The 8,461-nt window shown below is 53.5% G+C and overlaps 1 protein-coding gene across 2 annotated transcripts in view; it reads left to right on the top strand.

The window, feature by feature from the left end:
• The first annotated feature begins 2,703 nt into the window (after positions 1 to 2,703).
• PTPN14 (protein tyrosine phosphatase non-receptor type 14) overlaps positions 2,704 to 8,461 on the top strand; it is a 122,059-nt gene continuing 116,301 nt past the window's right edge. For both annotated transcript variants that reach the window (XM_063919082.1, XM_063919081.1), the window contains exon 1: positions 2,704 to 3,085. The gene's annotated coding sequence lies outside the window, so the exon portion shown is untranslated. The remainder of the gene's footprint in view (positions 3,086 to 8,461) is intronic.

The raw sequence follows: 8,461 nt of genomic DNA, 5'->3' as shown, positions 1-8,461 counted from the left end.
TAATCAGATGCCCCCTCCTGCAGCAGAGGTCTGGGTACCCCTAATCAGATGCCCCCTCGGGTACCCCTGATCAGATGCCCCCTCCTGCAGCAGAGGTCTGGGTACCCCTGATCAGATGCCCCCTCCTGCAGCAGAGGTCTGGGTACCTGATCAGATGCCCCCTCCTGCAGCAGAGGTCTGGGTACCCCTGATCAGATGCCCCCTCCTGCAGCAGAGGTCTGGGTACCCCTAATCAGATGCCCCCTCCTGCAGCAGAGGTCTGGGTACCCCTAATCAGATGCCCCCTCGGGTACCCCTGATCAGATGCCCCCTCCTGCAGCAGAGGTCTGGGTATCCCTAATCAGATTCCCCCTCCTGCAGCAGAGGTCTGGGTACCCCTAATCAGATGCCCCCTCGGGTACCCCTGATCAGATGCACCCTCCTGCAGCAGAGGTCTGGGTACCCCTGATCAGATGCCCCCTCCTGCAGCAGAGGTCTGGGTACCCCTGAACAGATGCCCCCTCCTGCAGCAGAGGTCTGGGTACCCCTAATCAGATGCCCCCTCCTGCTCCTGATCAGATGCCCCCTCCTGCAGCAGAGGTCTGGGTACCCCTGATCAGATGCCCCCTCCTGCAGCAGAGGTCTGGGTACCCCTGATCAGATGCCCCCTCCTGCAGCAGAGGTCTGGGTACCCCTGATCAGATGCCCCTCCTGCAGCAGAGGTCTGGGTACCCCTGAACAGATGCCCCCTCCTGCAGTAGAGGTCTGGGTACCCCTAATCAGATGCCCCCTCCTGCTCCTGATCAGATGCCCCCTCCTGCAGCAGAGGTCTGGGTACCCCTGATCAGATGCCCCCTCCTGCAGCAGAGGTCTGGGTACCCCTGATCAGATGCCCCCTCCTGCAGCAGAGGTCTGGGTACCCCTGATCAGATGCCTCCTCCTGCAGCAGAGGTCTGGGTACCCCTGATCAGATGCCCCCTCCTGCAGCAGAGGTCTGGGTACCCCTGATCAGATGCCTCCTCCTGCAGCAGAGGTCTGGGTACCCCTGATCAGATGCCCCCTCCTGCAGTAGAGGTCTGGGTACCCCTGATCAGATGCCCCCTCCTGCAGCAGAGGTCTGGGTACCCCTGATCAGATGCCCCCTCCTGCAGCAGAGGTCTGGGTACCCCTGATCAGATGCCCCCTCCTGCAACAAAGGTCTGGGTACCCCTAATCAGATGCCCCCTCGGGTACCCCTGATCAGATGCCCCCTCCTGCAGCAGAGGTCTGGGTACCCCTGATCAGATGCCCCCTCCTGCAGCAGAGGTCTGGGTACCCCTGATCAGATGCCCCCTCCTGCAGCAGAGGTCTCGGTACCCCTGATCAGATGCCTCCTCCTGCTGCAGAGGTCTGGGTACCCCTAATCAGATGCCCCCTCCTGCAGCAGAGGTCTCTGTACCCCTGATCAGATGCCTCCTCCTGCAGCAGAGGTCTGGGTACCCCTAATCAGATGCCCCCTCCTGCAGCAGAGGTCTGGGTACCCCTGATCAGATGCCCCCTCCTGCAGCAGAGGTCTCGGTACCCCTGATCAGATGCCCCCTCCTGCAGCAGAGGTCTGGGTTGCCCTGATCAGATGCCCCCTCCTGCAGCAGAGGTCTGGGTACCCCTAATCAGAAGCACCCTCCTGCAGCAGAAGTCTGGGTACCCCTGATCAGATGCCTCCTCCTGCAGCAGAGGTCTGGGTACCCCTAATCAGATGCCCCTCCTGCAGCAGAGGTCTGGGTACCCCTAATCAGATGCCCCCTCCTGCAGCAGAGGTCTGGGTACCCCTAATCAGATGCCCCCTCCTGCAGCAGAGGTCTGGGTACCCCTAATCAGATGCCCCCTCCTGCAGCAGAGGTCTGGGTACCCCTAATCAGATGCCCCCTCCTGCAGCAGAAGTCTGGGTACCCCTAATCAGATGCCCCCTCCTGCAGCAGAGGTCTGGGTACCCCTAATCAGATGCCCCCTCCTGCAGCAGAGGTCTGGGTACCCCTGATCAGATGCCCCCTCCTGCAGCAGAGGTCTGGGTACCCCTGATCAGATGCCCCCTCCTGCAGCAGAGGTCTGGGTACCCCTGATCAGATGCACCCTCCTGCAGCAGAAGTCTGGGTACCCCTGATCAGATGCCCCCTCCTGCAGCAGAGGTCTGGGTACCCCTGATCAGATGCCCCCTCCTGCAGCAGAGGTCTGGGTACCCCTGATCAGATGCCCCCTCCTGCAGCAGAGGTCTGGGTACCCCTGATCAGATGCCCCCTCCTGCAGCAGAGGTCTGGGTACCCCTAATCAGATGCCCCCTCCTGCAGCAGAGGTCTGGGTACCCCTAATCAGATGCCCCCTCCTGCAGCAGAGGTCTGGGTACCCCTAATCAGATGCCCCCTCCTGCAGCAGAGGTCTGGGTACCCCTGATCAGATGCCCCTCCTGCAGCAGAGGTCTGGGTACCCCTGATCAGATGCCCCCTCCTGCAGCAGAGGTCTGGGTACCCCTGATCAGATGCCCCCTCCTGCAGACCTCTCCCAGGTTGCACTTTGCACTGCTTTGCCTCTTGCTCTACCTCTGTTCCCCAGGAGGGGGGTCTCTGTGTCCCCCCTTCCCTTTGAATGAATAAAGAGTCAGTATCATCCCCAGTGGCTGCACATTCCGGGGATTCCAGCGGTGTGATGTCAGCACTGTCCCTCTCAGCGCTTCCAGCGGCAGGACACATCTCCCAGGCAGGCAGGACCCTCCTCCTCCTCCTCCGGCTCCTCCCCCTCCTGCTGCTGCCGCTGCCGGCAGCTCTGAGTCACAGCCCGGGTCCGTGCAGGTCCCTCCTCCCCTCTCCTCCTCTCCCGGCTGCTGCACAGTTTCCCAGCCAAACTTTCCAGCCTGGTCTGATGCAGCCGCAGGACGGAGGCTCCTTCCAGGGACGCGCAGCCTGAGCCCGGACACAGAGCTGATACCCCGGGGGCAGTGCTGCCTGACTGCTGGAGGAGACCTGATTGCAGCCTGACTGCTGGAGGAGACCTGATTGCAGCCTCTGTGTGGATGTAGCCATTGCTGCGCTGTTTGGCACTGGAGAGGGCACCTTTTGGCAGTGGGCTCATGCAGGTAAGTGCCCTGGGGGTACAGTGGGTTGCAGTGTGTGTATGTGATGTAACAATTGCCCCTGTGCTGGGGCAGATCTCACATGTGCTGGGTTTAGCTTATTGCAGAACTCTGGGACTTGTGCATTTGCTACAGAGTAGCCCTGGAAGCTGTGCAGGGACACAGTGGTCTCATTGTAACACTTCTGGCTGTGGCCAGATCTGGGGATGGGATTCCCAGGAGCTCCCAGGCAGTGCAGGGGTTAATCCCAGCCTGTGTGTGTCGCCTGGTGCATGCTGTGCTGTGCTGGGACATGTCTGTAGCTTGCATGTGCCTAGATCTGTACATTGTGTGTGTTTACACACTGCCAGCCGGGGCCGCCCCCTGCTCCCAAGGGTTTACCGTGTCCTTTGTTAGTATCAGTCAAGTCTGCACTGGCCACCCCTCCAGACCCACTCACTCATCCCCATCTGGATGGGACATGCTCTGTGTGCTGCATGGAGAGCAGCGCAGCGAGGCGTGCTGCATGGAGAGCAGCGAGGCGTGCTGCATGGAGAGCAGCGCAGCGAGGCGTGCTGCATGGAGAGCAGCTCTGCGTGCTGCATGGAGAGCAGCTCTGCGTGCTGCATGGAGAGCAGCTCTGCGTGCTGCATGGAGAGCAGCTCTGCGTGCTGCATGGAGAGCAGCGCAGCGAGGCGTGCTGCATGGAGAGCAGCGCAGCGAGGCGTGCTGCATGGAGAGCAGCGCAGCGAGGCGTGCTGCATGGAGAGCAGCGCAGCGAGGCGTGCTGCATGGAGAGCAGCGCAGCGAGGCGTGCTGCATGGAGAGCAGCGCAGCTCTGCGTGCTGCATGGAGAGCAGCGCAGCTCTGCGTGCTGCATGGAGAGCAGCGCAGCGAGGTGTGCACTGATGGGTGTCATGCGGCTCTGGGCACCAGTACGTGGTATAACTAGCATTATGTGTATAGGGGTGTATCTGTGGCTTTTCTGTGTGCCAGCCCACGTTCCCTGGTTCTGTAGGGGGGGCTGAGTAAGTGTTAGTAAATACTGTTTTTCTTTGGACCTGGCATTTGCTGTAGGATGTAGTAATATGTGATGGAAGAGCTGTGCTGTCTCTGTCAGGTTCCCAGGGAACGCTGAGGGTGTGAGAGACTCTGGGCTGATGCACACTTGGTCACAAAAAGGGGCGGAAATTTCTAATAAAAAATAAAACCCATAAAATATCTATTTCCGCCCATGTGCGGAGAATGGGATGCGTTCCGATTGGTAGTAGTCACCTGTGCATCTGGTTTACACAAGACACGTTACAAGCGTTTATGTCTTACACATGTTACAAGCGTTAACGTCTTATTGCGCCCATGTGCGGAGAATGGGAAGTGTTCCGGTTGGCAATAGTCACCTGTGCATCTGGTTTACACAAGACACGTTACAAGCATTTACGTCTTATTGCGCCCGTGTGCGGAGAATGGGATGCGTTCCGGTTGGCAATAGTCACTTGTGTATCTGGTTTACACAAGACACATGTTACAAGCGTTTACTAGTGATAATAATAATAAATAATTATTGCGCACATGTTGTATGCCATTTATTTTATGGTCAACAAAAGCATTCGCTGTTGGCCATCTCTAATACAGAATAACCAACTCCCCGTCTCATAGGCAAAAACAAATTCATAACCCGTCTCACAAAAAAAATCTATGCCCAACTGACTAAGAAAGTGCTAACAGGTGTCAGCGGAGTGGGCAGTTGCAAATACGGGCATCCTTGTCCGCTATTTATAACTCCCCCCCCAACCCCAGGCAAATAATAATACGGCTTTCAGCGCTGTGTGTTCATATTTGCACGATTGTGCCCTTTGCTTAGCCTACATTAACATGGCCGCATCTGCCCATCTAGTCTCAGGCTGGCATAAGTGGTAGAATTGCGCAGATCTGCAATGGGTGCATATGTGAGTATCCGCTGTTCTAGGGATACACAGTGCGAAATAATGCAAACTGGGCTAGTAGCCGCTGCCTGGACCCCCGGGCCCATTGGTTATAACTGTAATGTGCACAGACATGTGGCTATATCTATCTATCTATCTATCTATCTATCTATCTATCTAGGAACCTATAGAGACTGTACAGTATACATTCATATAATACGCTGCGCTGAGAAGGACGGATGGTCAGGGCTGATTCTATACCTGCAGCAGCTGTATGCTCATTGCAGGTAGACGTACAATCAATACCCAGATCTAACCACAATAGTTGTGTATTAGCGTGCTGGACGCAGTGACGCAATGTGCTATCCTATAGAGGCGGATGGTAAGTAATAGGTGTTGTAGCTTTGCCACCTGTAGCTAGATCCACCCACTGACAAGTAGCCTTATATACTGTAATACACCTACAGACAGCAACTAGTGAAACTAGAAATACAACCGTACAAATCACAGCTATACATTTTATAGTCCATTTTACAATACAAAATAAAAAAACCCTGAAGGTGCAATAATACAACATACAGATTGTGATGGAGTGTTCACACTTCTTGTTCCGTCTAGAAGATTGCACATGGCGGTGTGATTATTATAGACAGGCCACATGCGCGGGTCTCACTGCCTACCCTATAACGCAGCAGAGGCTGGAATACGTGTGACTTCCTCTCTGTGAATAATACAGATATCCCTGACTTACTGAGAGCGGCTACGTACCGTCTACTCCACATGTCAGCCCTCTAACTCAGTGGTGGCATCACAGCATACTGTAAGGACCCCTTGTGCCACTTACCAGCCTGCACACTACCCCAATTCCATCAATGTAAAAACACAATGACTATTACATGGCTCGCACATCTCTCATCTCACCCCAAGACTTGCGCTTCAATTCCATTACGTGCCACTCACAACCCCACTTGCTCAAATTCTCCCACGTGAGCTGAGATATACCCCTCCACAGTCTGCCTCATGCCACTCTGACCTCCCCCACATACCCCTCACTTACCCCTCAGACCTCCCCCCACATGCCCCCCACTTACCCCTCAGACCTCCCCCCACATGCCCCTCAGACCTCCCCCCACATGCCCCTTACTTACCCCTCAGGCCTCCCCCCACTGCACCCTCTCCTCTTCCTGTGGCTGTTGCCCCACAGCACCTGCATTTGGCATGCAGCGTTCCTGGATTATCCCCTGCAGCCCGGGCAGTGCTCTTGTCCCTGGTGCCAGTGCCCCAATCCTCTTAATATGACATCACATGAACATCGCCCTGTGACGTGTGTAGCTACACATTGCTCGGGTTGGAGTTGCCATCTTTCAGCTTTAGGGGGGATCTCAGTTTACTGGGAAGTTCCGGTGGGTTTTGCCTCCTCGCCCGGCTCTGCACTTATTCCACATTTACAGTACTGAACGTTTCTCCTCGCACCTCTGTAGGATGGCACATTGCGTCTGTATCTACAACGGAATTGCCCCCTTATTTTATCTATGCAATCGAGCAGAGAATGAGTAAAATCGTGAGCTGCCGCTGGAATAGGACTTGCCAGGCTGGCACGGGCATACTGTTGGCCACCAGTGCACTAACAAAGTGTGTTTGCCTGGCTAGTAATTTGTCCAGGCCTCAAAGCCTGGGGGATATACCAGTGACGTGCGGTGAGGCAGAGCCTTTCCTGTTATACTAACATATATGCCAGAGTTTTCACTACATAAAGTATATGAAAAATACAAAGAATATATTATAAACATCTCCTTTGTATTATTCTAATCATTTTTTATAGTGAAAACTCTGGAGTAAAGAGTCTGACAGGTGAGGTAGTGCCCCCCCCCCCCCTCCCTACCTACCTTCTCCACACATCTCTGATCAATACTCGCCAAATTTCCAGCAATATATACTGCTGCGCCTGTTTATAATGCCCACATGTATATACTGCTGCACCTGTGTATAACGCCCACATGTATATACCGCTGCACCTGTGTATAATGCCCATGTGTATATACCGCTGCACCTGTGTATAATGCCCATGTGTATATACTGCTGCACCTGTGTATAATGCCCACGTGTATATACCGCTGCACCTGTGTATAATGCCCACGTGTATATACCGCTGCACCTGTGTATAATGCCCACGTGTATATACCGCTGCACCTGTGTATAATGCCCACGTGTATATACCGCTGCACCTGTGTATAATGCCCACGTGTATATACCGCTGCACCTGTGTATAATGCCCACGTGTATATACCGCTGCACCTGTGTATAATGCCCACGTGTATATACCGCTGCACCTGTGTATAATGCCCACGTGTATATACCGCTGCACCTGTGTATAATGCCCACGTGTATATACCGCTGCACCTGTGTATAATGCCCACGTGTATATACCGCTGCACCTGTGTATAATGCCCACGTGTATATACCGCTGCACCTGTGTATAATGCCCACGTGTATATACCGCTGCACCTGTGTATAATGCCCACGTGTATATACCGCTGCACCTGTGTATAATGCCCACGTGTATATACCGCTGCACCTGTGTATAATGCCCACGTGTATATACCGCTGCACCTGTGTATAATGCCCACGTGTATATACCGCTGCACCTGTGTATAATGCCCACGTGTATATACCGCTGCACCTGTGTATAATGCCCACGTGTATATACCGCTGCACCTGTGTATAATGCCCACGTGTATATACCGCTGCACCTGTGTATAATGCCCACGTGTATATACCGCTGCACCTGTGTATAATGCCCACGTGTATATACCGCTGCACCAGTGTATAATGCCCACGTGTATATACCGCTGCACCTGTGTATAATGCCCACGTGTATATACCGCTGCACCTGTGTATAATGCCCACGTGTATATACCGCTGCACCTGTGTATAATGCCCACGTGTGCATACCGCTGCACCTGTGTATACTGCTGCACCTGTGTATACTGCCCACATGCACACTTTGGCTCATAAATTGTGTGTAAATCTGGCTCTGGTACTAGCCAATGCCTCCTGAGCCATTTACCTCACCGCACGTCCCTTGAATATACAAGGTAAGTGGGCGGCTCTGTTGCTTATTTTTCTAGAGACACAGATTTTTTTTTATTATAGTTTTTGCTTTGAGATTTAAAGCAAAAAATGTATTAAAGGAACAATCAGGAGTGGTCAGAATGTGAGAACATTGTAGATTTAATCCCACATGAAGTGCAGCTTGGTAGATTACTCCCTCTATGTTCTTATATCCATGTGGCTGGTTCAGTCGCTTGCGTCCTGAATAATATGCGCTGCAGAATGAAGATTACAAATGTTGGTGATTTAGTTTTGTTGTATGTAGGGCAATATTATGGCTTGTTTCTAAATGTTTAATAATAATAACTTGTCCCCTAACATGTACCTTAAAATGGGGATTTGGAAAAAACATATTGCATGGTATAAA

Source organism: Pseudophryne corroboree, chromosome 4 (assembly GCF_028390025.1).
Source record: "Pseudophryne corroboree isolate aPseCor3 chromosome 4, aPseCor3.hap2, whole genome shotgun sequence".
Lineage (NCBI taxonomy): Eukaryota > Metazoa > Chordata > Amphibia > Anura > Myobatrachidae > Pseudophryne > Pseudophryne corroboree.
The sequence above is the reverse complement of the archived record's forward strand: the minus strand, read 5'-3'. Positions and strand labels throughout refer to the sequence as shown.